At 46.4% G+C, this 23,264-nt stretch overlaps 1 pseudogene; it reads right to left on the minus strand.

Annotated features, from left to right (window-relative positions):
* LOC119320598 overlaps window positions 1–19,643 on the minus strand; it is a 34,932-nt pseudogene extending 15,289 nt beyond the window's left edge.
* Between the last annotated feature and the right edge of the window lie 3,621 nt (window positions 19,644–23,264).

Consider the following 23,264-nt stretch of genomic DNA (forward strand, 5'->3'; position numbering starts at 1 on the left):
GACCACACCGCCGCCGCCCGCCGCCTTCGACCACACCGCCGCCGCCCGAGGCCGCCCCCTCGACCTCATAGCCGCCGCCCGAGGCCGTCGTCGTCGACCTCACTGTCGCCTCCCTCGAGCTCACCGCCGCCGCCCTCGACCTCACCGCCGCTGCCCGAGCCAGAGCCTGCCCTGGCCGCCGACCGTAAGGCTATGCCTCTCCTGTCCCTACCCTCCTATTTCTCTCTGCTAGGGCAATTATATATATGTGTTAATACCGTGTTGATGTTCAGATGAACCCTAGGTGTTCATATGAACCCTAGATTTTTTTAGGGCAGTAGGCATTTTATAGCATTTAGGAAAAAATGATTTGCAATTTTTTTAGGAAATTAGCTAGGGCAATTTTTATGAAAATTCCTAAACAGTAATTCCATTTAGCTTTAAACTAATAGAGGGTATATAAATAATAGTAGCATTTAGATTTAAATTAAGAGAGGGTATAAACAAAAAACACTTAGCTATAAAAATATATTTTGACTACGGACCTGAATTTGTTCCAAATTTCATTCAAATGAAATTTGAATTATTTGGACTATGGACCTGAATATTTTTGAAGAAATTGGGTGTAGGTACTAAGGTCTTGCTGTGGAAATTCTGGTGAGGTCAAAAGGGTTAGAGAAAATGTAGTTCCTAGACTTTTAGCTTTAGACAAAAAACAAATGTATTTAGCTATAAATAAAAAACAGTAGCTATGGCATTTAGCTATAAACAAAAAACAGAATTGTTTTTCTTTTCAAAAACTTGGTCAAACAGAACAGTAGCTATATGTCATTGATGTTCATTTGCATATTCCATTATTGTTGATTATATCTTTTCATTGAAGTGGCCATGTTATATAGTGTTTGCTCATGTTATATCTTTTCATTGAAGTTGTTCGATTGTGCCCAAGTGGCTTTGTTGTTTCCAGGGAATGATGCTGAGTGGCCTATGTTTTGCCGGAATGTTGATTCATTTCTGTTCCGGCAAATTTTAGGTTCTCGATTTGTCCACTTTTTAGCAAAGGTCATGCCAAAATTTTCCGTGAATTTCGGCATGACTTGTGCTACAAACTTGGACATATCGAGTGCCCGGGATTTGCCGCACTAGGAAGGAGTCAACATTCCTGCAAAACAATAGTCCTTTTTATGTCATTATTCATTTTATTATGTCTAGAATTAATTGACTAGATTTAATCATAGGAAACATGGCTAGCAACGATGAAGGACAGGGTTCTGGTGATTGCGACAGCTTCCCTGCGGATAAGTTCTTCCTCCGATTCGATTACATATTCGACATGTTTCACGTGAAGAAGCTGGATTTTACGTTTGTCCGCCTTTATGCCTTGCACATGAACTACATCATTGGGGTTGAGCAGATACGTCATATCTGTGTCGCTGACCCGTACTACATGCACGAGAGCTTCTTGGGAGTCTGTGCAGAGCAGCATGAATACGCGAGGGATTACATCGTCAGTTTCATGCTCGCCAATAAGGACAAGGAGGCGATTCTCATGCCTTATCATCCCGTGTAAGTCATCCGTGCTGCTATCCTTCCTTCGATTTCAATAACTCATTTGCACGGTGGAGGCTAATTAATTTGAGGTGTACTTATTTTGCGCAGCAGCGGGCGCGCCGTCCTCATCATCCTCTACCCCCGATTCTCCCACGCTCTTTACTTGGACTCGTCGAAGAACATTCACGAAAAGGATTACACCCACATCAAAGATGTTCTCGACAGTGCTATGTTTTACTACCAAGCAAGGGGTGGAGAGGTTAGGGACAAGAAGAGAAGGGGCGGCAGGGCCGCCTTCAGCCATAAGACCGACTTCTGCTGCATCCAGCAACCGAACGATTCTCTTAATGATGGATTCTATGTCCTACACCACATGTTGGAGTACAAACGGGATCACCAGAACCTTCACATGTCACCTAGATCTGGCGATGCCCATATTCTGCAATGGGCAAAGGACATAGGAGATATCGAGGATCGTCGACTTCGAGCTGAGTTCTATAACATCCAGCGCGAACTTGCCCAAATCATCATGAAAGAGGGCGTCAGAAAAACAGGGATGTTCTACGGAGGACAAATGTCGCAAGAAGACGTCCGAACATGGATAGCCTCTCAGCGTCTCGACATGAAGCCTTTCACTAAGCTCGGGGACTATCTCCCTGACCTCGATGGATGGCACGGCATGTTGGAGTGATTGTCGATATATGACAATGTGTCTGTTTAGTCCATACTTTCTGTATGACAAAACTTTGAGTTATGCACAGTGAAACTTTATTTGTGATGTAATTAAACCGTCCTCCTCCTCGACTAGCAAAGATCACTCTAGTTAGGGCATTTTGGTTACGATGAACTTTGTTATTTATGCTTATGATATGTTGTTTCTATTTTTGTCAAGTCTGTCTCTTTCTGTTGCTCAACTATATATCTTGCATATCATCTACTCATGTGACGATGCAGGTGCATAGATCATCGATGGCGAAGAAGTGCTACACCAGGAGTATATATATGATGAGTGGCCGGAGTGTCAGGCCCAGGTGTTGCCGGTTTCCGGTTTCCGAGCGACAGGCAGTAGTTAGTTTAGGTTCACGCTAATGCGAGAGAGGGATACGAACTCATGTACTCAAAGTGATAGCTCTTCTCGCGTAAACCATTGTTTAGATGGATGACGATGTATTTGCAAGTAATCAAGGACTTGTATCACTATTTTAGAGATGATGACGAGAGACCACTTTGTGTTGGATGATGATTATGATGAGACTATTTGTATGTATATGCTATGATTATATTCGTGGTCTCGCAGGCATTTGTATGTGTATCATGATGACATTTCTATGTGCTTAAGATTCTTCTATAAAGCCTGTTCAAATACAAAACAAATATGCCCAAAAAAACAAAAAAATAAAAAAACAAAAATCGATAGTAGATATAGGTTTTTGTAATCTGAAATAATAAAAACAACAAGGTAACAAGTGGTAAAAGTGAGCGTAAACGGTATTGCAATGGTAGGAAACAAGGCCTAGGATTCATACTTTCACTAGTGCAAGTTCTCTCAACAATAATAACATAGATAGATCATATAACAAGCCCTCAACATGCAACAAAGAATCACTCCAAAGCCACTAATAGCGGAGAACAAACGTAGAGATTATGGTAGGGTACGAAACCACCTCAAAGTTATTCTTTCGGATCGATCTATAAAAGAGTTCGTACTAGAATAACACCTTAAGACACAAATCAACCAAAACCCTAATGTCACCTAGATACTCCATTGTCACCTCAAGTATTCGTGGGCATGATTATATGATATGCATCACACAATCTCAGATGCATCCAACCAACATAAAAGTACTTCAAAGAGTGCCCCAAAGCTACTACCGGAGAGTCAAGAACGTGTGCCAACCCCTAATCTTAGGTTCCCAATGTCACAAAACCCGCAAGTTGATCACCAAAACATACATCAAGTGGCACATGATATCCCATTGTCACCACAGATAATCACGGCAAGACATACATCAAGTGTTCTCATAAAAGACTCAATCCGATAAGAAAACTTCAAAGGGGAAACTCAATTCATCACAAGAGAGTAGAGGGGGAGAAACATCATAAGATCCAACTACAATAGCAAAGCTCGTGATACATCAAGATCGTGCCATAGAGGGAACACGAGAGAGAACACAAGAGAGAGATCAAACACATAGCTACTGGTACATACCCTCAGCCCCGAGGGTGAACTACTCCGTCCTCGTCATGGATAGCGCCGGGATGATGAAGATGGCCTCCGGTGATGGGATCCCCCTCTGGCAGGGTGCTGGAACAAGGTCCCGATTGGTTTCTGGTGGCTACAGAGGCTTGGGCGGTGGAACTCCCGATCTATCTTCTGTTTTGGAAGTTTTAGGGTACGTAGGTATATATGGGTGCAAGAGGTACATCGGTGGACCTCCGGGGTGCTCACGAGGTAGGGGGGCGTGCCCAGGGGGGCGCCCCCACCCTCGTTGGCAGCCCATATCTCCCCTGATATGCACTCCAAGTTCCCTGGGTTGCTTTCCTTCCAAAAATAACTTCTCAAGTTGATTTCGTTTCGTTTTGACTCCGTCTGATATTCCTTTTCCTCGAAACACTAAAATAGGCATAAAACAGCAAATCTGGGCTGGGCCTTTGGTTAATAGGTTAGTCCCAAAAATAATATAAAAGTGGATAATAAAGCCCAATATTGCCTAAAACAGTAGATAAAGTGGCATGGAGCAATCAAAAATTATTGATACGTTGGAGACGTATCAGGGGTATCCGGACAGCCAGACTATATACTTTGGCCGGACTATTGGACTATGAAGATACAAGATTGAAGACTTCGTCCCGTGTCCGGATGGGACTCTCCCTGGCGTGGAAGGCAAGCTTGGCGATTCGGATGTTAGATCTCCTTCTCTGTAACCGACTCTTTGTAACCCTAGCCCCCTCCGGTGTCTATATAAACCGGAGGGTTTAGTCCATAGGACAAGAACAATCATAATCATAGGCTAGCTTCTAGGGTTTAGCCTCTACGATCTCGTGGTAGATCAACTCTTGTAATACTCATATCATCAAGATCAATCAAGCAGGAAGTAGGGTATTACCTCCATCGAGAGGGCCCGAACCTGCTTAAACATCGTGTCCCTAGCCTCCTGTTACCATTAGCCTTAGACGCATAGTTCGGGACCCCCTTCCCGAGATCCGCCGGTTTTGACACCGACATTGGTGCTTTCATTGAGAGTTCCTCTGTGTCGTCACGATAAGGCTTGATGGCTCCTTCAATCATCAACAACAATACGGTCCAGGGTGAGACTTTCCTCCCTGGACAGATCTTCGTATTCAGCGGCTTCGCACTGCGGGCCAATTCGCTTGGCCATCTGAAGCAGATCGCTAGCTACGCCCCTAGCCATCAGGCCTGGTTCAGAAACTTAAACTACACAGCTGACATCCGCGGAGACTTGATCTTCGACTTGTTCGGGCCCGCGTCAGGAGCGTCGAACGGTCACGACGAGCACGTCTTAGATCTGTCGTCGAACAGTATTCGGGATATCGCACCTACAGCAGCTCCGGACTCCAATCTGGAGCAGATCGTGCCATCCGAGGATGGGTGGATGGACCTCGCCACAAAGGCCGCACACTCAGCAGTGTTGGAGCCGAACACAGACTCCACCTCTAAGGAATCTGTGTCACCGGACCCCCGGACTTGTCTCGGGTCTTAGGTTCCGGACCGCGTGCATCCATGCCCATCGAATCTGATTGGGGACCGATCATGGAGTTCACCACCGCGGACATCTTTCAGCACTCACCCTTCGGTGATGTGCTAAATTCATTAAGGTCTCTCTCTTTGTCAGGAGACTCTCGGCCGAACTATGTCCGGCTCAAGTGGGAAGCAGATGACGAAGAAATTCGTTGCCCACCCACCACCCACTTAATTGCCACTGTCGATGATTTAACCGACGTGCTCGAATTCGACTCCGAAGACATCGACGGCATGGACGACGATGCAGGAGAAGAACAGGAACCACCACCCACAGGGCGTTGGATGGCCACCTCTTCATATGATATATATGGTGGACACCCCCAAAGAAAACAATGGCGATGAGGCAACAGAGGATAACCCCTTAGAGAAGCAATCAAAGCATGGGCGTCATTAGCGCCACTCTAAGCCCCGCCACAGCAATACCGACACAGGAGACGAAAACAATCTGGATGGTGCCGAAGACGAATACAATCCTGATCAGCCTACCTTCGAGCAGGCCGAATAGGAAGATGGGAAAGCTAGCCCAGATGAACAGGCGACGGACGGAGACTTGGAGGACAACAACTACATGCCTCTCTCCAAAGATGAGGTGAGCCTCGGCGATGATGAATTTGTCGTGCCTGAGGATCCCGTCGAGCAGGAGCGCTTCAAGCGCCGGCTTATAGCCACTGCAAGAAGCCTGAAGAAGAAGCAGCAACAACTCCAAGCTGATTAGATCTGCTTACAGACAGATGGATCGACGTCCTGGCAGCCGAGGAATACGAACTCGAGCGCCCAATCAAAGGTTACCCAAAGCACAAGTTGCCACCTCAACTCGAGGAGGAGGCCCTAGAGCCTACACTACCAGCACAGGACGAGGCTGACTGGCCACCTCGTGGCCGAGACAAAATGGCGTATCAGCCCGAACACCAGCCCGCACCCGACGCCCATACACTATGGCCCGGGGCAATACGCAGGACCTACGAGACATACTGGAAAACAAAGCAGGACAGCCAAGATCGATCTACGGATCACGGGGGCACGCCACAACGCGTGACAATGACCGTCATGCCGGATATACTAACAACAAGTCCGGCCGAGCCGAACACAGTAGACCAGACTTATTCGAATTGCGTCATGACATAGCCCGGCATAGAGGCACCACACACCCCCTCTGCTTCACTGATGAAGTAATGGATCATGAATTTCCAGAAGGGTCCAAACCCGTAAACATCGAATCATACAATGGCACAACAGACCCCGTGGTATGGATTGAAGATTTCCTTCTCCACATTCACATGGCCCGCGGTGATGATCTACATGCCATCAAGTATCTTCCCCTTAAGCTCAAAGGACCGGCCCGACATTGGCTGAATAGCCTGCCGGCGAACTCCATTGGCAGTTGGGAAAACCTGGAGGACGCATTCCTCAACAACTTCCAGGGCAGTTACGTGCAACCACCGGATGCTGATGACTTTAGTCAAATAACCCAATAGCCCGGAGAGCCAGCCAGGAAATTCTGGACTCGGTTCCTAACTAAAAAGAACCAAATCGTCGAATGTTTGGATGTCAAAGCCCTAGCGGCCTTTAAGCATAAGATCCGCGACGAGTGGCTCGCCCGACACCTTGGCCAAGAAAAGCCAAAGTCCATGGCGGCTCTCACGACACTCATGACCCGCTTTTGCACGGGCGAGGACAGCTGGCTAGCTCGCAGTAGCACCACGCCAAGAAACTCCAGCACTTCAGATATCCGCAATAGCAACAGCAAGCCACGGCACAACAGACATAAGCGTCGGAACAATGGCGACAATACCAAAGACACAACAGTTAATGTCGGATTCAGCGGCTCCAAGTCCAGTCAGCGGAAAAAGCCATTCAAAAGAAACAATCCAGGATCGTCCAGTCTGGACCGGATACTCGATCGCTCGTGTCAAATTCACGGCACCCCTGATAAACTAGCCAACCACAGTAACAGAGACTGTTGGGTGTTCAAACAGGCCGGCAAGTTGAATACCGAAAACAAGGACAAGGGGCTGCATAGCGAGGACGGCGAGGAGCCCCGGCGGCCGAACACAGGGAGACAGAAGAAATTTCCTCCCCAAGTGAAAATGGTAAATATGATCTATGCCACCCACATTCCCAAGCGGGAATGAAAGCGTGCACTACGGGACGTCTATGCGATGGACCCGGTCGCCCCAAAGTTCAACCCATGGTCATCCTGCCCGATCAATTTTGATCGCAGGGATCATCCTACTGTATCCATCATGCCGGTTCAGCCGCATTGGTCCTCGACCCAATCATTGATGGATTCCACCTCACGCGAGTCCTCATGGATGGTGGCAGCAGCCTGAACCTGCTTTATCAGGACACAGGTGTAATCCTAGGTGTATAGGCCTATTGTACGGGCTCAATAACACTGGAAGTGGTGTTCGGATCTCCGGATAACTTCCGGAGCGAGGAGTTAATCTTTGATATCGTCCCTTTCCGGAGTGGTTATCATGCACTACTTGGACGAACCACATTTGCTCAATTCGATGTGGTACCACACTACGCATACCTCAAGCTCAAGATGCCAGGACCTCGCGGGGTTATAACAGTCAATGGAAATACAGACCGCTCTCTCCATACGGAGGAGCACAGTGCGGCCCTCGCGGCAGAAGTACAAAGCAGCCTTCTTCGGTAGACCGTCAACTCGGCGATAAAAACCCCAAACACCGCTAAGCGAGTCCGGAGTACTCTACAACAAGATCGTCTGGCACGACTAGAGCTCGACTAGCAATCCGGCCTTCGTCCCAGTCCCATTCAGGCGGCATTTGTGCCGCGCGTACACAAGTACAAACTCGAAATACCATGGGCATAGGCGGAGGCGCGATGGCGATGCGGTCCACAGTGCGGCTCAACCGTCACGATACCCGCATACCTTTATCATCTTCCTTCTTTTCCAGGACCCTACTTTCGGGCAGCCCCTTCAGCGAACCTGATCATCAGACTCATCACGGGAGGGAAAAACCAAGGAGGCAAGAGGCTTTGCATACAAGGGAACACCCAGGTGGTCTGTGTTAACAATCATTATACCTGTTTTCCATACCCACATGCAGCTTGCCCCTGGATAGGACATGTCAAATAGTCCTATTTTTGCTTATTGCATTACTGGTAAACATACGCTTTGATGTATTATTTAAACAACAACGGGAAACAATATACATCATCAGCTTATTATTACTTTATTCATATTTTCCCTTGACTGTTTATTTAATATTGCATCCGTACATTTTGGTACGTTCAGTTTGCCAGGGGCTTCACTGTGCCCGATAACACCACAAGAAAAGTCGGAACACTTTCGACAGTGCAGCACCCCAAACTTATAGCATTATATGCATCAGCTCCGAATCATGTCTTGGGTCAATAGTTGGGTTTTCCCGGCTCCCTTATTTTGGTACCTTACATTCCGTTATATCGGCTAAGGTAGCGCAAGGAGAACTACTGCAATTGTGTCCCGGTTCTTTCGGACGAGCACCTTAGTAGAGAAAGTCGAAAATTGACTATCATGATGCGGCGAGAGCGGGTCACTGTTCGAGAGGTCTTAAATCCTTAAAGATTTTTTCCGCTTCAGGCGAGGAATCGGCCTTGTCCGATTTAGGCATGTATAGCGCCCCGAGTTCGGCCTTCCGAATACTAGGGGCTTCGTCGAAATTTAAAATGGTAGACTTCTATGGCCAAGTGAGAGTGATAAAGCCGCATAGTCCGATTGCCTTGTTCGCTGCGCCAAACACCTCCTTAAAGGACCAAAAGTTTGGATAAAGAGTGTTTGGGTTATCCACGAACACCCCAGTACTAGTTTCATGGGGGCGGAAGCCGACGACTGGCCAACTTTCAGAATTTTATAGCCGCACAGAAGGTAATATTTTTAAATGACAAAGCGTTATATGGCGCACTCGAAATTCGTTTTCATATTACAAGACAACATGAGTACATTCACTCGAAAATTATATCCTTGGTACATTCATCGGCCACAAGGCGGGCGCCTTCCATAACGTCGTCATAATACTTCTCGGGGTAGCGATGCGCCTTGCCCTCCAGCAGTCCATCCTTCACCAGCCTCTCTGCATCCATTTTGGCCCAATGCATTTTCGCACGGGCAAAGGCCCGATGGGCACCCTCAATACAGACGGAATGCTCAATAACTTCCAGCTGTGGATAGGCATTTACCATCCGCTTTATAAGGCTGAAGTAGCTGTCGGGCGGGGGCTCACCAGGCTACAGCCGGACTATGAAGTCCTTCATGGCCAGTTCGGCCGCCTTGTGGAGTTCGACCAATTGCTTCAGTTGGTCACTCAAGGGCATCGGGTGTTCGGCCCCAGCATACTGGGACCAGAACAACTTCTCCGTTGACCTCCCCTCTTCGGCATGGTAGAAATCCGTGGCATCCGATATGCTGCGTGGCAGATCTGCGAATGCCCCTGGAGAGCTCCGAATTCGGGTAAGTAAAAGAAATGTCTCCTCCACATGCTTGCTTTGCATAACGAACGCCTTACCCGCCGCTATCTTCTTGGCCGCCTGGATCTCCTGGAGGGCCTTTTGGGCTTCAGCCTTGGTGTCTTTTGCGCTCTGAAGGGCCTTCGCAAGCTCAGACTCTTGCGTCTTGAAGTCATGCTCCAAGGACTCGAATTTCTTGCCGAAGTCATGGAGCTCTTGCTGTACCTCGCTTACCCGAGCATCCTGTTTTTCACGCTTGGTACGTTCCTTGGCCGCTTGGTCTTCGGCCTCGGATAGCACTTTCTTCAGGGCCGCCACTTTGGTCGTGGCCCCTATTAAAAAATCATGATGCTTTTGTTGGCATCACAAATTTTTCTTCCTCTATATGACACACGGACGGGGTATCACTTACCTTTGTTCTCTTCGAGCTGCCTCTTCATGAGGCTGAGCTCTTCTTCGACCTCCTGCAGGTCCCGCTTGAGTCCGGCGACCTCCGCAGTGCGGGGGGCCGCGGCCAGCAGCAACGCCTTCTTATGCACATAGACATTTACTGTTAGACTCCTACGGATAAAAAGTTGACCCTCCGTTTGGTTTTTCTTTCCGAACACCAAACAGAGTATCAGGGGCTACTATCTATCGGGTGATATATTCTTACACTTTTGACTACTTACCTCAAAGCCTGTTAGGAGGTTGGTGCAGGCTTTGGTCAATCCACTTTTGGCGGACCGAACCTTCTCAATCACCGTACTCATAAGAGTATAGTGCTCTTCGTCAATGGAAGCGCCGCGAAGCACTTCCAGCAAATTATCCGATGCCTCCGGCTGGACGGAGGTCATCGGCACGGCCGGCTCGCCCTCCTTAGCAAGTGGCTGCCTACTTGAATCCGGAACCTTTGGAGGTTCCCACGCAGTATCCGGCTGGGAGCCAAACTTGTTGCGTCTCCTGCCAGCGTAATCTGTGGGGATCTTACCCCCCATGTGTCCGGCGGCTGGGATTTCGCCCTGGGGCATCCCCAGAATCGTCGCCCCTGCCCCGGCATCGTCTGGGACAACACCTCGGTGTCATCCGCTGGCTGTGAGGAGGTGGCAGTCGGGAGTGAATTCATCTCCGATTCACTCAAGGACCCATACGAAGAGGATACCTTGAGGTGGGACCCGACCGAACTGCATATGTGTGTCCGGCGTTATAACAAACAATGAAGCTAAGACGCATTAAACGTACTATGGAGTACGGATACTTACGATTTTGCCAGGGGATTACCCCTGGGCAACCACTCCTCCTCGCTGTAGGCGGTTGTGGTGGAGTAGTCCGGAAGGGATGTCTTTCCCTTCTTCGGCGTCCGAGCCTCCCACTGTGGGGCAACTTTCCTCTTCTTTTCCTCCCCGTCTCCGTGGGAGGAATCTTCCTCGGTGTCCTCGGACGACGAGTCTATTACGACCCGGCGCCGAGACCTTTCCTGGTCCCCTTGGCCGCCTTCTTGGACCCTTTGGCCTCCCCAGATGTGGCGGTCTTCCTTTTCTTCTCCTCCCTGGTCGGGGGAGGAATTTCCTCTCCCTCCTCTCGTCTTCGGACGAGGCGTCCGGTGTAGCCTTGCTCCGTAGACCTTTCCTGGTCCCCGTGGCCTTCTTTTCGTCCTTCCTCTCCGGCACCTTGTAAGGTGACGGAACCAGCATCTCCGTCAGGAGCGCGGTTGCTGGATCTTCGGGCAACGGAGCCGGATAGCCGATCCACTCCGCCGTCACCACATAATCCTGTTTTGTCAGCATGGTGGCTTAAAATCCTCCCACAAATATACTGGGAAAGTCACGTTTTGTGATATTTAGAGAGCTTACCGGATTGGCGGGGCGCATTGCGCTGAGTCCGCGGTCCTCAGAAGTGGGAGGAGGTACTTCGTCGGCCTTGAACAGCACCTTCCAGACATTTTTATGCGTCCTTTCGAAGAACTTTCACAACGTCTGGTGTTCGGCTGGATCGAACTCCCACATATTGAACGGTCATCTTCGACATGGGAGGATCCGGCGTAAGAGCATGACCTGGACCATGTTGACAAGCTTGATCTTCTTGTCTATCATATTTTTGATGCAGTTCTGGAGTCCGGTCAGCTCCGCAGGTACGCCCCAGGCCAGGCCCTTCTTTTCCCAGGAGGTGAGCTGCATGGGGATGCCGAATCTTAATTCGGGGGCCGCCGCCTATTTGGCATCGTGCGGCTCAGTGATGTAGAACCACACCGATTGCCACCCCTTCATGGTCTCCACGAAGGAGCCTTCAAGCCAGGTAACGTTCGGCATCTTGCCCACCATGACACCTCCGCACTCCGCTTGCTGGCTGCTCACTATCTTCGGCTTCACGCAGAAGATTTGTAGCCATAGGCCGAAGTGGGGCTTGATGTGGAGGAAGGCCTCGCACACGACGATAAACGCCGAGATGTTGAGGACAAAATTCTGGGCTAGATCATGAAAATCTAGCCCATAGTAAAACATGAGCCCGCGGACAAATGGGTGAAGTGGAAATCCCAGTCCGCGGACGAAATGAGAGAGGAACGCTCCTCCGTAACGGCCTCCCGAAGCTTGGTAATGTACTCCTGCGTAACGGAGGAGGCCATCCACATGCCTCCCGCTCTGGACATGTTGCGAATGGTCTTACAGAGAAGGTGACGACTTGGGCGCTGGGGCTCGAGGGTGCGAGAATGGATGAGTAAAGGAGGAAGAAGGCGTGGGTGAAAATGGGGGATCCTTATCTCTTTATAAAAGCGGTAGAAATTGTGCGCCTCCCCACTTGCGTGATATAATCACTTATTTTCCAAAGTGCCACGATCGATGGCACGGTTGGGTTACCAATACCCGTATTGATGAGAATCCCGTGATAAGGGGACACGATCTCTGCTTCGATAAGATGTGCCAAGGAAATCGCCTCGCAATATGTGCGGTGGCTGGTTGAGAAGAAAACGGTTCGAATAAAGACCGGGCCGTGGTGTGATGTCACGCTATGTAAAGTTGTCTGCGAATTAGATTCGTGGGATATTGTTCTCTCTACGGTGGTATGTGAAATTTGTTTTGCAGAGCCGGACACGATTCAAGTGTTAGAAATTTATTTTGGAGTATTCGGAGATGGAACCCGCCTTGCAATGCCGAAGACAATCTGCGCGTCGGACTCATCATCATTGAAGCTTTGTTCAGGGGCTACTGAGGGAGTCCTGGATTAGGGGGTATCCGGACAGCCGAACTATATACTTTGGCTGGACTGTTGGACTATGAAGATACAAGATTGAAGACTTCGTCCCGTGTCCGGATGGGACTCTCCCTGGCGTGGAAGGCAAGCTTGGTGATTCGGATGTTAGATCTCCTTCTCTATAACCGACTCTGTGTAACCCTAGCCCCCTCCGGTGTCTATATAAACCAGAGAGTTTAGTCCATAGGACAAGAACAATCATAATCATAGGATAGCTTCTAGGGTTTAGCCTCTACGATCTCGTGGTAGATCAACTCTTGTAATACTCATATCATCAAGATCAATCAAGCAGGAAGTAGGGTATTACCTCCATCGAGAGGGCCCGAACCTGGGTAAACATCGTGTCCCCAGCCTCCTATTACCATTAGCCTTAGACGCACAGTTCGGGCCCCCTACCCGAGATCCGCCGGTTTGACACCGACACACGTGACGAAGAATCTTTGAGTGACCCTGCTTGGCTTCTTGGGCGTGTATGGGAAGAAAAAAGATACACCGGATGCATGGGAGGACCAACAACGTATGCACGGAAAAGACGACATATAGCAGGGTCATGCCAGCTACACCCTTACCAAAGAAGAGAAGGAAATCTTCTTTGAATGCCTGCTCGGTATGAAGGTCCCGTCTGGCTTCTCGTCCAATATAAAGGGAATAATAAATATAGCAGCGAAAAAGTTCCAGAACCTAAAGTCTCATGACTGGCACGTGATTATGACGCAATTACTTCCGGCTGCATTGAAGGGGCTTCTACCGGAAAACATTCGATTATCCATTGTGAAGCTATGTGCATTCCTCAATGCAATCTCTCAAAAGGTAATCAATCCAGAAATCGTACCAAGGTTAGAGAGTGATTTGGCGCAATGTCTTGTCAGTTTCAAGTTGGTGTTCCTACCATCCTTGTTCAATATCATGACGCACGTCCTAGTTCACCTATGCGAAGAGATCGCCGTTCTGGGTCCTGTATTTCTACACAATATGTTCCAATTGAGAGGTTCATGTGAGTCTTAAAGGAATATGTTCATAACCGTGCTAGGCCAGAAGGAAGCATCTCCAAGGGCCATGAAATGAGGAAGTCATTAAGTTTTACATTGACTTTATTCCTGACCTTAAGCCGATTGGTGTTCCAGAATCGCAGCATAAGGGCAGACTGGGTGGAAATGGCAAGCTAGGACCGAATCAAATAATATGTATGGACGGGCATTCTCTCACTCAAGCACACTATACAGTTCTACAAAATTCCTCCTTGGTGGCTCTGTATATCGAGGAACACAAGAATATTCTAGGCTCCAAATACCCGGAGCAGTCTGACGACTGGATTACATGTGAACAAACATGGACTTTGCTGGTTCGTTGCAGACACGTGCCATGCATGACGACGCTGTTGAAGATTACATGTACTTGCTATCCCAGTTACCATCTTCGAATATAATGACTTTCAAAGGATACGAGAATAAAAAGAGCACCAACCAAAACAGTGGTGTTCTCTTTGAAGCAGCAACCAAGAGGGGAAATGACACATATTATGGTTACATAGAGGAGATATGGGAACTTGACTATGGAAGTGTGTCGGTGTCAAAACCGACGGATCTCGGGTAGGGGGTCCCGAACTGTGCGTCTAGGCGGATGGTAACAGGAGACAAGGGACACGATGTTTTACCCAGGTTCGGGCCCTCTTGATGGAGGTAAAACCCTACGTCCTGCTTGATTAATATTGATGATGTGTGTTACAAGAGTAGATCTACCACGAGATCAAGGAGGCTAAACCCTAGAAGCTAGCCTATGATATGATTTTTGTTCGTCCTACGGACTAAAGCCATCCGGTTTATATAGACACCGGAGAGGGCTAGGGTTACACAGAGTCGGTTACAATGGTAGGAGATCTACATATCCGTATCGCCAAGCTTGCCTTCCACGCCAAGGAAAGTCCCATCCGGACACGGGACACAGTCTTGAATCTTGTATCTTCATAGTCTTGGAGTCCGGCTGATGATGATAGTTCGGCTATCCGGACACCCCCTAGTCCAGGACTCCCTCAATAGCCCCTGAACCAGGCTTCAATGAAGACGAGTCCGGCGCACATATTGTCTTCGGCATTGCAAGGCGGGTTCCTCCTCCGAATAATTTATAGAAGATTGTGAACACCAAGATAGTGTCCGGCTCTGCAAAATAAATTCCACGTACCACCGTAGAGAAAATAATATTACACAAGTTCAATCTGCTGACGTATTTGGTGGCGTCACGTCACACCACTACCAAGCCTTTACTAGAATTGTTTTTATTGTACCACCTCAGCGTGTTTAGCGAAGCGGTTTCCTTGGCACGTCTTGTCGAGGCAGAGATCGTGTTCCCCTTATTCCAGGATTCTCATAAATACGGACGTGGGTAACCCAACCGCGCCCGTTGCCAAGCCCCCTCCATCGAAGGCGGGTTCCAAACGGTCACGGGGACGGCTCTTGCACTACAAGAAATATGTCAACTTATGACCACCACTATTGGTCACTGAAAGGTCACAAATTTCCATTTATGACCTTTTTGTGACCAAAAACAGAAGGTCAAAAGCTGGGCATCGTAAACTGACTATAGTGACCTTTCTTCTGGAATGGTCAAAGACGTTTACGACCAAAATATTCCTACTGTGGCGTTTTGGTCACTAGCAACCTCCCCTAGGCCACGTAGGCATCCAGCATGGCAAGCTGATGTGGCACAAGATTCAGCCCGGTCCAATTCGATTTTCTACATGGGCCGAGCCCAACAATTCAGCCTATTTGTGTTTTTTTTCATCAATTTTTGGTCAGGATCATGGGCCAAGCCCAATATGGCAGCCTTTTTTATTGTTGGGCCGCGGCCATTTTGGCTAAACAATTTCATTTCTTTTTTATTAAATGGGTCCACTAGTCAGATGGGTCCCAGTTGTCAGGTTCTGGTAACAGGTTTCAATTTGTCAGGTAAGTGGGTCCCATCTATCAGACTCATATTCTTCATATTTCAAGCAGTATTCAGATTCGCAGAGACAAAACACACACATAATACTTAAACAAGAGCAACCAGATCACATAATACAATACTTTACAAGCTCTATCCGTGCCAGTACAAAGGGCCATGTATAATACAATACTTTACAAGCTCTACAAGTGTAATATAGTACTACTTCACAAGCTCCTGGACTCGCTGGACTCTCTCATATTTCTATGCAACTTCAACAGGACAAAAACTTCGGTAGTCAGGGCTGGAACCATAGTCAGATGAACAACACGCCGGACTCGCTCGACGGCGATAGTCAGGGCTGAGACCAAACAAAACAGCAACATGGCTTCCTCTGTCATCCTATTACATGAATCAGAAAAGAATGAGAAAAAGTGGGGCAAATATATTATGAACAGACCATTCAAGAACAGACCATTCAACATTCAGCTAGTACCATGCTTTTTGCTGTCGAGCTAGTTAAAATGAGATAGTAGTTCATATAAGAAACAGAGAAACAATATGAATATGCATGGCACATATGCAGGTTGTGCAAAAAAACTGCACTACAACACATTGCACCTAAAACAAAATACCATTCTACTATCACGACCAAACATTCAACTGGCAAGATCTAACAATACTCGTCAGCACACGCATACTAAACTTCACAAAGGCAGGAGAGAATAAAGGGAACCAAGGAAGATACCTGTGGATGATAGTGTCGACGATGATCTGGATTGAGTTAGCATTTATGAGGAAGTGGATGGTGTCCATGGTGTGCTTTAGATGCACACAGCCATGAGCTTCTTGCCGCTGTTGCATCCATTCGCTCGATGATGGGTACCAATGCATCCAAGTAGAACAAAACCACCAACATTAACACACAGCTTCAAGTACAAGCAAGTATATATCAAGTGACAGTGAAAACAAGTTGAGAAAAACACTGTAAATATCTATTTCATATCATGCAGAATTCAAACCGAATAAACCTATGCATACAAAGGTGAAATATTACAAATAAAGCACTCATCAGGTAGCATGCATACAAAGTCTCTGTGTTGGCAGTAGTAAATACTCTCTGTGTTAGCAGTAGTAAAACTCATGCAGTACCAAGTTAAGAACTTTGAGTCAGAAAAGCTAGAAATGTCTCTTAAGAGAGACCAGAACTTAGAATTAAGGCACATATCATATTCTGAACAGCATCAGCACCATGGTAGTAACAATTAACATTAGTAGGACATCAATGGGGCACAACTTAGTTAACTGCAGACGGATGGACACACAATTACCTTCTCGAGGCAGGGGCGAGCGTCCTTGAAGTCGAGGAAGATGAGCGTGAGGGTGGCGCTAATGGCACTCCAGGACATGTTGAGGCCGAGCAGCAGCGGCACAAGTATGCCCAAGGTGATGGTGTACATGCCGAAGGTGATTTTCTCCCCAGATTCAATGCATGGAACAGCTCCCTTCCATTCCCAACAGCAGCAAGGTACTGGTGCTACTGCCGTGCAAAGAAAAATCTTGTAAGCATGATAGAAGGTTGGGATGGCAGGAAGTGAAATTCCTGTCTAACAACATGAGCAGAGCACTAGTTATAAGCATGATAGAAGGCTGGGTGAAGAATATACGAAACTGAACCAATCAATTCAATTCAAAGGGTGTATCTTGTGTAAATGATGCTAGCAATCTCAGTTTCATGCTTATATATTATATATAGTAGAAATTTTATTAGATGATCCTAACTCCATATTTAACAGATATTCATTCCTCAAAATACTCAACAGAGAGTATTCCCTGCCACAAGCAGCAAGATGAGCGGGGTTTGGGCGAGATCCAGCGAGGTGCAGGGCTGCTCGTTGGGTAACTAGTACCTGGATGTATGGAGTGAGGAGGGAGAGCTGCAGCATACTAATCTTGGGCGTGAAGAGTGGAAACTACCATATATTGCCCAAGAATTGAACCCAGCTTTGACATGCATGCTGCAATTCAACTCCATTGGTTGTCTCAGAGATAAGATGAAAATCAACATTTTTTTGTTTGCCACTTATGGATGAAGCTACTAATCAGGATTAAATGCAGACAGTAGTAGTAGTTGTGGCATAGCAGTATATATATTAATTTGACTAAATTGAACCAACACCACAAGTCTGCATACAATGAAGTTACTAGGTAGGGATCATATAACATGAGGCAGATGGATGATTAGCAAACATGCTGGGCGGCCAAGAAATGAACAACATATAAAATACTCCTACTACTGTAGTAGTTAAGATGATGAGACAAAGGACAACAGAAGTTAAGTTGATGAGATAAAGGACAACAGCATGCAGAGTTCCTGATGCACCGGAGTGGCCCAACTCGGCTGCACCACACTGAGGCACTATTGTTCCATCGAGCTCGACCATGTGCAGGCTTCATCATCGCCGTGGAGGTCCTGGTGGTCGTCCTGGTCCATGGAGTGTGAATCTTATTATTTCATTTCAGAGAACGTTAAACACAAATGGCATGTATATGGATCACTGTGGACAAGCAAACTTCGCTAATAAATATAAACAAGGTCTACTATAGCATAGCAGGCAAGTATTGGTGACAAATAGACCTATATTAAGAGTAAACAGAACTAGCTCGGAAAACAACTCTATATTAAGAGTATCATGTGTGAATGTGATACAGTAAACAATTGCATGCTATGTACATCAAGTTAAAAGGCACAAGTTATACAGTAGCCTAAAGCAGAGCAAATGTACAGCAAGTTGATAAAAGAATGCCCAGTCATGGCATTTGATTTCACAAGAGAAGGATGTGTAAGGTGCAATGTTGTGTACACTTTGTAATTCTATAATAATTTGTAGTGCACTGTGGCTAGAAGCCAGAGTACACTTGAAGCTACGAACTATGCAACAAGCCTGAAACTCCAACAACAAGAAGCAGAGTTGAGTTCCTAGCCAGCATTTGCCTCTCAAAATTTTATATAAAGTGAAAATTCCCAGCAGGGTAGATAGTGATCAACTTGCTGTACAACAAGTGCAGAGCAGCTACACAAGAAAAATACAAGCCCACTGATACTAGTTGTGCACTTGTTTCTTTCGTTCACCACTGATCTGGTCTGTAGTGAAAGCGAAAGCACGACCAAAAGAAGTTTAAAAATGTTATTAGTTGTAAGAGAATAGAGTATACATATTATATTTGTCAAAAGAAGGACCAATATCAATCAGACCCTTTAATTTTAAAAAACATGGTTTCATTTGATGGTTGTTGGAGTAGCTACTTTGGTTTGCACTATAAGGAACCTATAATATCAATTTCTAACTTTCTAACAGTGAATTTGATCCTCAGGTGGTGTTGGGTGTACTAGACAAAAGGGCATATTCAGTCCTTCTGTAAATGTAACATCCAACCAAAACACTTATTTGCATCTATGAGCACAAAATAAAATGAAGGTATGTATAAAACTAAGACTGCACTTGGCAGGCAAGATCAACACTGTCCAAAATACAGTACCCAACTAGCCTAGCTAATGCAGTGTTAAGTTGCTGCCAATGTTCCAAAATCTCACTGGCATCCATGCGTGATTTGGTCAGTATGAAGAAGAAGTGGGCTAATGAATAGAGAGAGAAGCAGAGTTAGTTACCTTCATGTCATCCTCGATCTTGGCGACCTGGGTACTTTCCCTCGTCCCACACGAACCTGCATCCATCCATCCATCCATCCTCTGCAGATAAGCGAAAGGGATCGCGCCTGATGGTAGCGGTGGTGGTCGGTCGTGTTACCTGCGCTTGCTTCGCCCTCACGTACGGGGAATCCGCCGCTGTTCACCCGCGCGGTGACGCGATAGGAGCAGCAGCTGGCGCTCAGGCGCGGGTGAAGTGGCTCCTGGGGACGGCGAAGCCGTCGGGGGTGCCGGGGCTCCACCTCTCCGCCGCGGCTGATGGCAGCGCCCTCCCCCTCCCGCTGGTGGCGGCGCCCTCCCCCTCCCGCTGGTGGCGGCGACACCCTCGAGGTGGCTGCTCAAAAGGATTTATGGAGAGGGAGGGGAAAGGATGCCAACGGTGGAGTGGAGGCCGGGGTGGTCGCTCGTGGCTGCAGGAAGATGTGCCCGTCGGATCTGACCAGAAGAGAAGGAGGAGGCCGGTGAGGTTGGGCGGCTCGCTTGATCTGCTGAGGGGGCGACTAGGTGGTGGAAGGGAGGGGCGGCGGAGGACGAATCTAGATCGGGAAGGGGGCGGCGGCGAGGAGATGGGGACGAGGGAGGAAGGGGGCGACGGGGGGAGGGGTCGAGCTGAGCTAGGGTTTGGGCTGCGGGTGGTGGGTATCTCTTTTTCTTTTCTTTTTTTTCTTTTCTGTAGATAGTTGGATGGATGGATGTGGGATGGAGAGATGGATGGATGGATGGATGGACGCCATGTCATCGATCCGTGGACAGAGTTATGATTGGTTCAGAAAATCAGTGATGTAGAATAGTTTTTAAGTACTAAAAATAGAGAGATTTTATGAAGTAGCTATCAAAAATATTTTGCAAAAGGGCACCACACAAATTTTCACTAGAGTTAGACCACATTTTATGGATTAGTACCAATTTGTATGCATTTTCCATATTTCTAGCTATTTTTAATCATTTTTGAGTGCTCAAAATGGGTTTTTTGTGAAGGAACTACCAAATAATTGTTGCAAAATTGGACCAAATCATTTTTCTAAAATATTAGGCCATATTTAATGCACAATTGACCAAATGGTTGGGTGTCAAAAGCTTTTATCCACCTCTCGTGAAAAAGACAAATTTCGTCGATTCAGCAGGAAGCGGGTCAAATTTGAACTGCAGCTACCTCGTAGTTTCCTCTTTATTTAAAAAACTCATTTCTAGGTACATAAGTATCTATTTAATCAGAGAAACACCAAAAAAATCCAAGATTCAACCACTAGCTAGGAACGGTCATTCCCGCCGTTTTGACCGCATTTTGAAACGGGCATAAAAAATTCAAAAAAAAATCAAAAAATTGGGAAACCTTCGCATTGTGTCATATATGTGGCCAAGTTCCCAGGAAGAATAACAAACTTGTAATACGGCAATTATTTTAAAAAAGTGTTCTCAGAAACGAACTATCACGTGTGGAGATCAATGGCTTTCAAGCTAAATGATCAATCTTATGGCCACATTCATGACATAGTTTGTTCAAATGATCTCATATTGTGCACAAGCGTGCATATTGGAATAGCAAACAATGTTTCCTAAGGAAGTTTTCATTTTCGTTGGACGAAAAAACCATTTTCCATTTTTCGAGTGCCCGAAAGGAGGTTTTTTTGTGAAGGAACTACCAAATAATTGTTGCAAAATTGGACCAAATCATTTTTATAAAATACTAGGCCATATTTAATGCACAATTGACAAAATGGTTGGGTGTAAAATTTTTTGATCCACCTCTCGTGAAAAAGACAAATTTCCGCCAATTCAGTTGGAAGCGGGTCAAATTTGAACTGCAGCTGCCTCATAGTTTGCTATTTATTTTTTCCAAAAATCATTTCTAGGTACATAAATATCTATTTAATCAGAGAAACACCAAAAAAATTCCAAGATTCAACCACTAGCTAGGAACGGTCATTCCCGCCGTTTTGTTCGCATTTTGGAACGGGCATAAAAAATTCAAAAAAAAATAAAAAAATTGGGAAACCTTCGCATTGTGTCATCATATGTGGCCAAGTTCCCAGGAAAAATAACAAACTTGTAATACGGCAATTATTTAAAAAGGTGTTCTCAGAAACAGGCTATCATGTGTGGAGATCAATGGCTTTCAAGCCAAATGATCAATCTTATGGCCACATTCATGGCATAGTTTGTTCAAATGATATCACATTGTGCACAAGGGTGCATCTTGGAATTCCAAACAATGTTGCCAAAGGGAGTTTTCATTTGCTTTGCACGGAAAATTCATTTTCCATTTTTCGAGTGCCCGAAATGAGGTTTTTTTGTGAAGGACCTACCAAATAATTGTTGCAAAATTGTACCAAATCATTTTTATAAAATATTAGGACATATTTAATGCACAATTGACAAAATGGTTGGGTGTCAAAAGTTTTGATCCACCTCTGGTGAAAAAGACAAATTCCTGCCGATTCAGCTGGAAGCGGGTCAAATTTGAACTGCAGCTGCCTCATAGTTTGCTATTTATTTTTTCCAAAAATCATTTCTAGTTACATAAGTACCTACTTAATCATAAATACATTGTTTGGTGGTGATACGTCGAGGTTTGGGCGGTGGCCGAGGGCCCCAACTCTAGAGCGCGTAAACTCGCATGCCCGTCGCGTGGTCACCGCGCGACCGTGGCGTTGCCTTGTGTTCTGGGCAGCCTAGGCATGTCTAGTGGGTTGAGCACTCCCCAGGTAGGTGCTAGGAACAAAATTACAACATAAGATTCTCACGAGGAGACCGATTGATGCTCAAACATGAATTAGCAGCCAAGTGTTTGATTAGTGGTACGGGAAATGTACATGGCTAATGGGCGTGAGTTTTGGCTGAGGATGATCAGTTACTAAGAAGACCGTCTTCACAAATTTCTAGCTCAAAAGGAGGAGCCTAGGTGGTACTTGCTTTGCAAACCACCACACTGGACATAAATACGAATGTTGAAGCTCGGCTCAAAATAATGAATGGATTGAGCTGGCATTTGGTGGAGGATCGTTATTTGGTCATAGGAAAGCACTGTAGAAAATGGATACTATTTGGACATGCAAAAGTGGTACTTCCTTCACAAACTGTTACTCCGAACAGAATAGGAAAATGAATATTTTTGAATTATTTTTGAACTAGGCAAGGAAGATTTTTACATATTTGATGAAGATATGACCCAAAGAATTTATGAGATTTTTTTGGGAATTTTGGGAATGATAGAAAGATTGGTTGCTTCACAACCTAGGGCAAAAACTGCCACATGGACATGACACATAAGCAAAACTGATGAGATGGCGCCTAGTCATCACAACCCACCACAATCTACAAGGTTATGACCATCTATATTGGTCATTAACAACTAGAAATAAGGCAACGGACTAGCACTGTTTGCTTTGTGACCATTTCATGTAAGGAAATTACGACCTTTCTGACCAAAATGGTCGCAATGGTTTAGGGTTTGAAGCCCCCTGAACAGCTTTTGACCAATTGGTCTAAAATGGTCATAAATTTATGACCAATTCTTCGACGGTCACTGACAGAAGGTCATAAGTTGACATATTGCTTGTAGTGTTGGTATTCTTCCTCTTTATATGAGACCAAGGCCCATTCTTTTTCTTCAATCCTCAATCGAATCCGCCCCTCGCCCCGAGTTCCGACACACAGGGC

The sequence above is a fragment of the Triticum dicoccoides genome, chromosome 6B (genome assembly GCF_002162155.2).
Source record: "Triticum dicoccoides isolate Atlit2015 ecotype Zavitan chromosome 6B, WEW_v2.0, whole genome shotgun sequence".
NCBI classification, from domain to species: Eukaryota; Viridiplantae; Streptophyta; class Magnoliopsida; order Poales; family Poaceae; genus Triticum; species Triticum dicoccoides.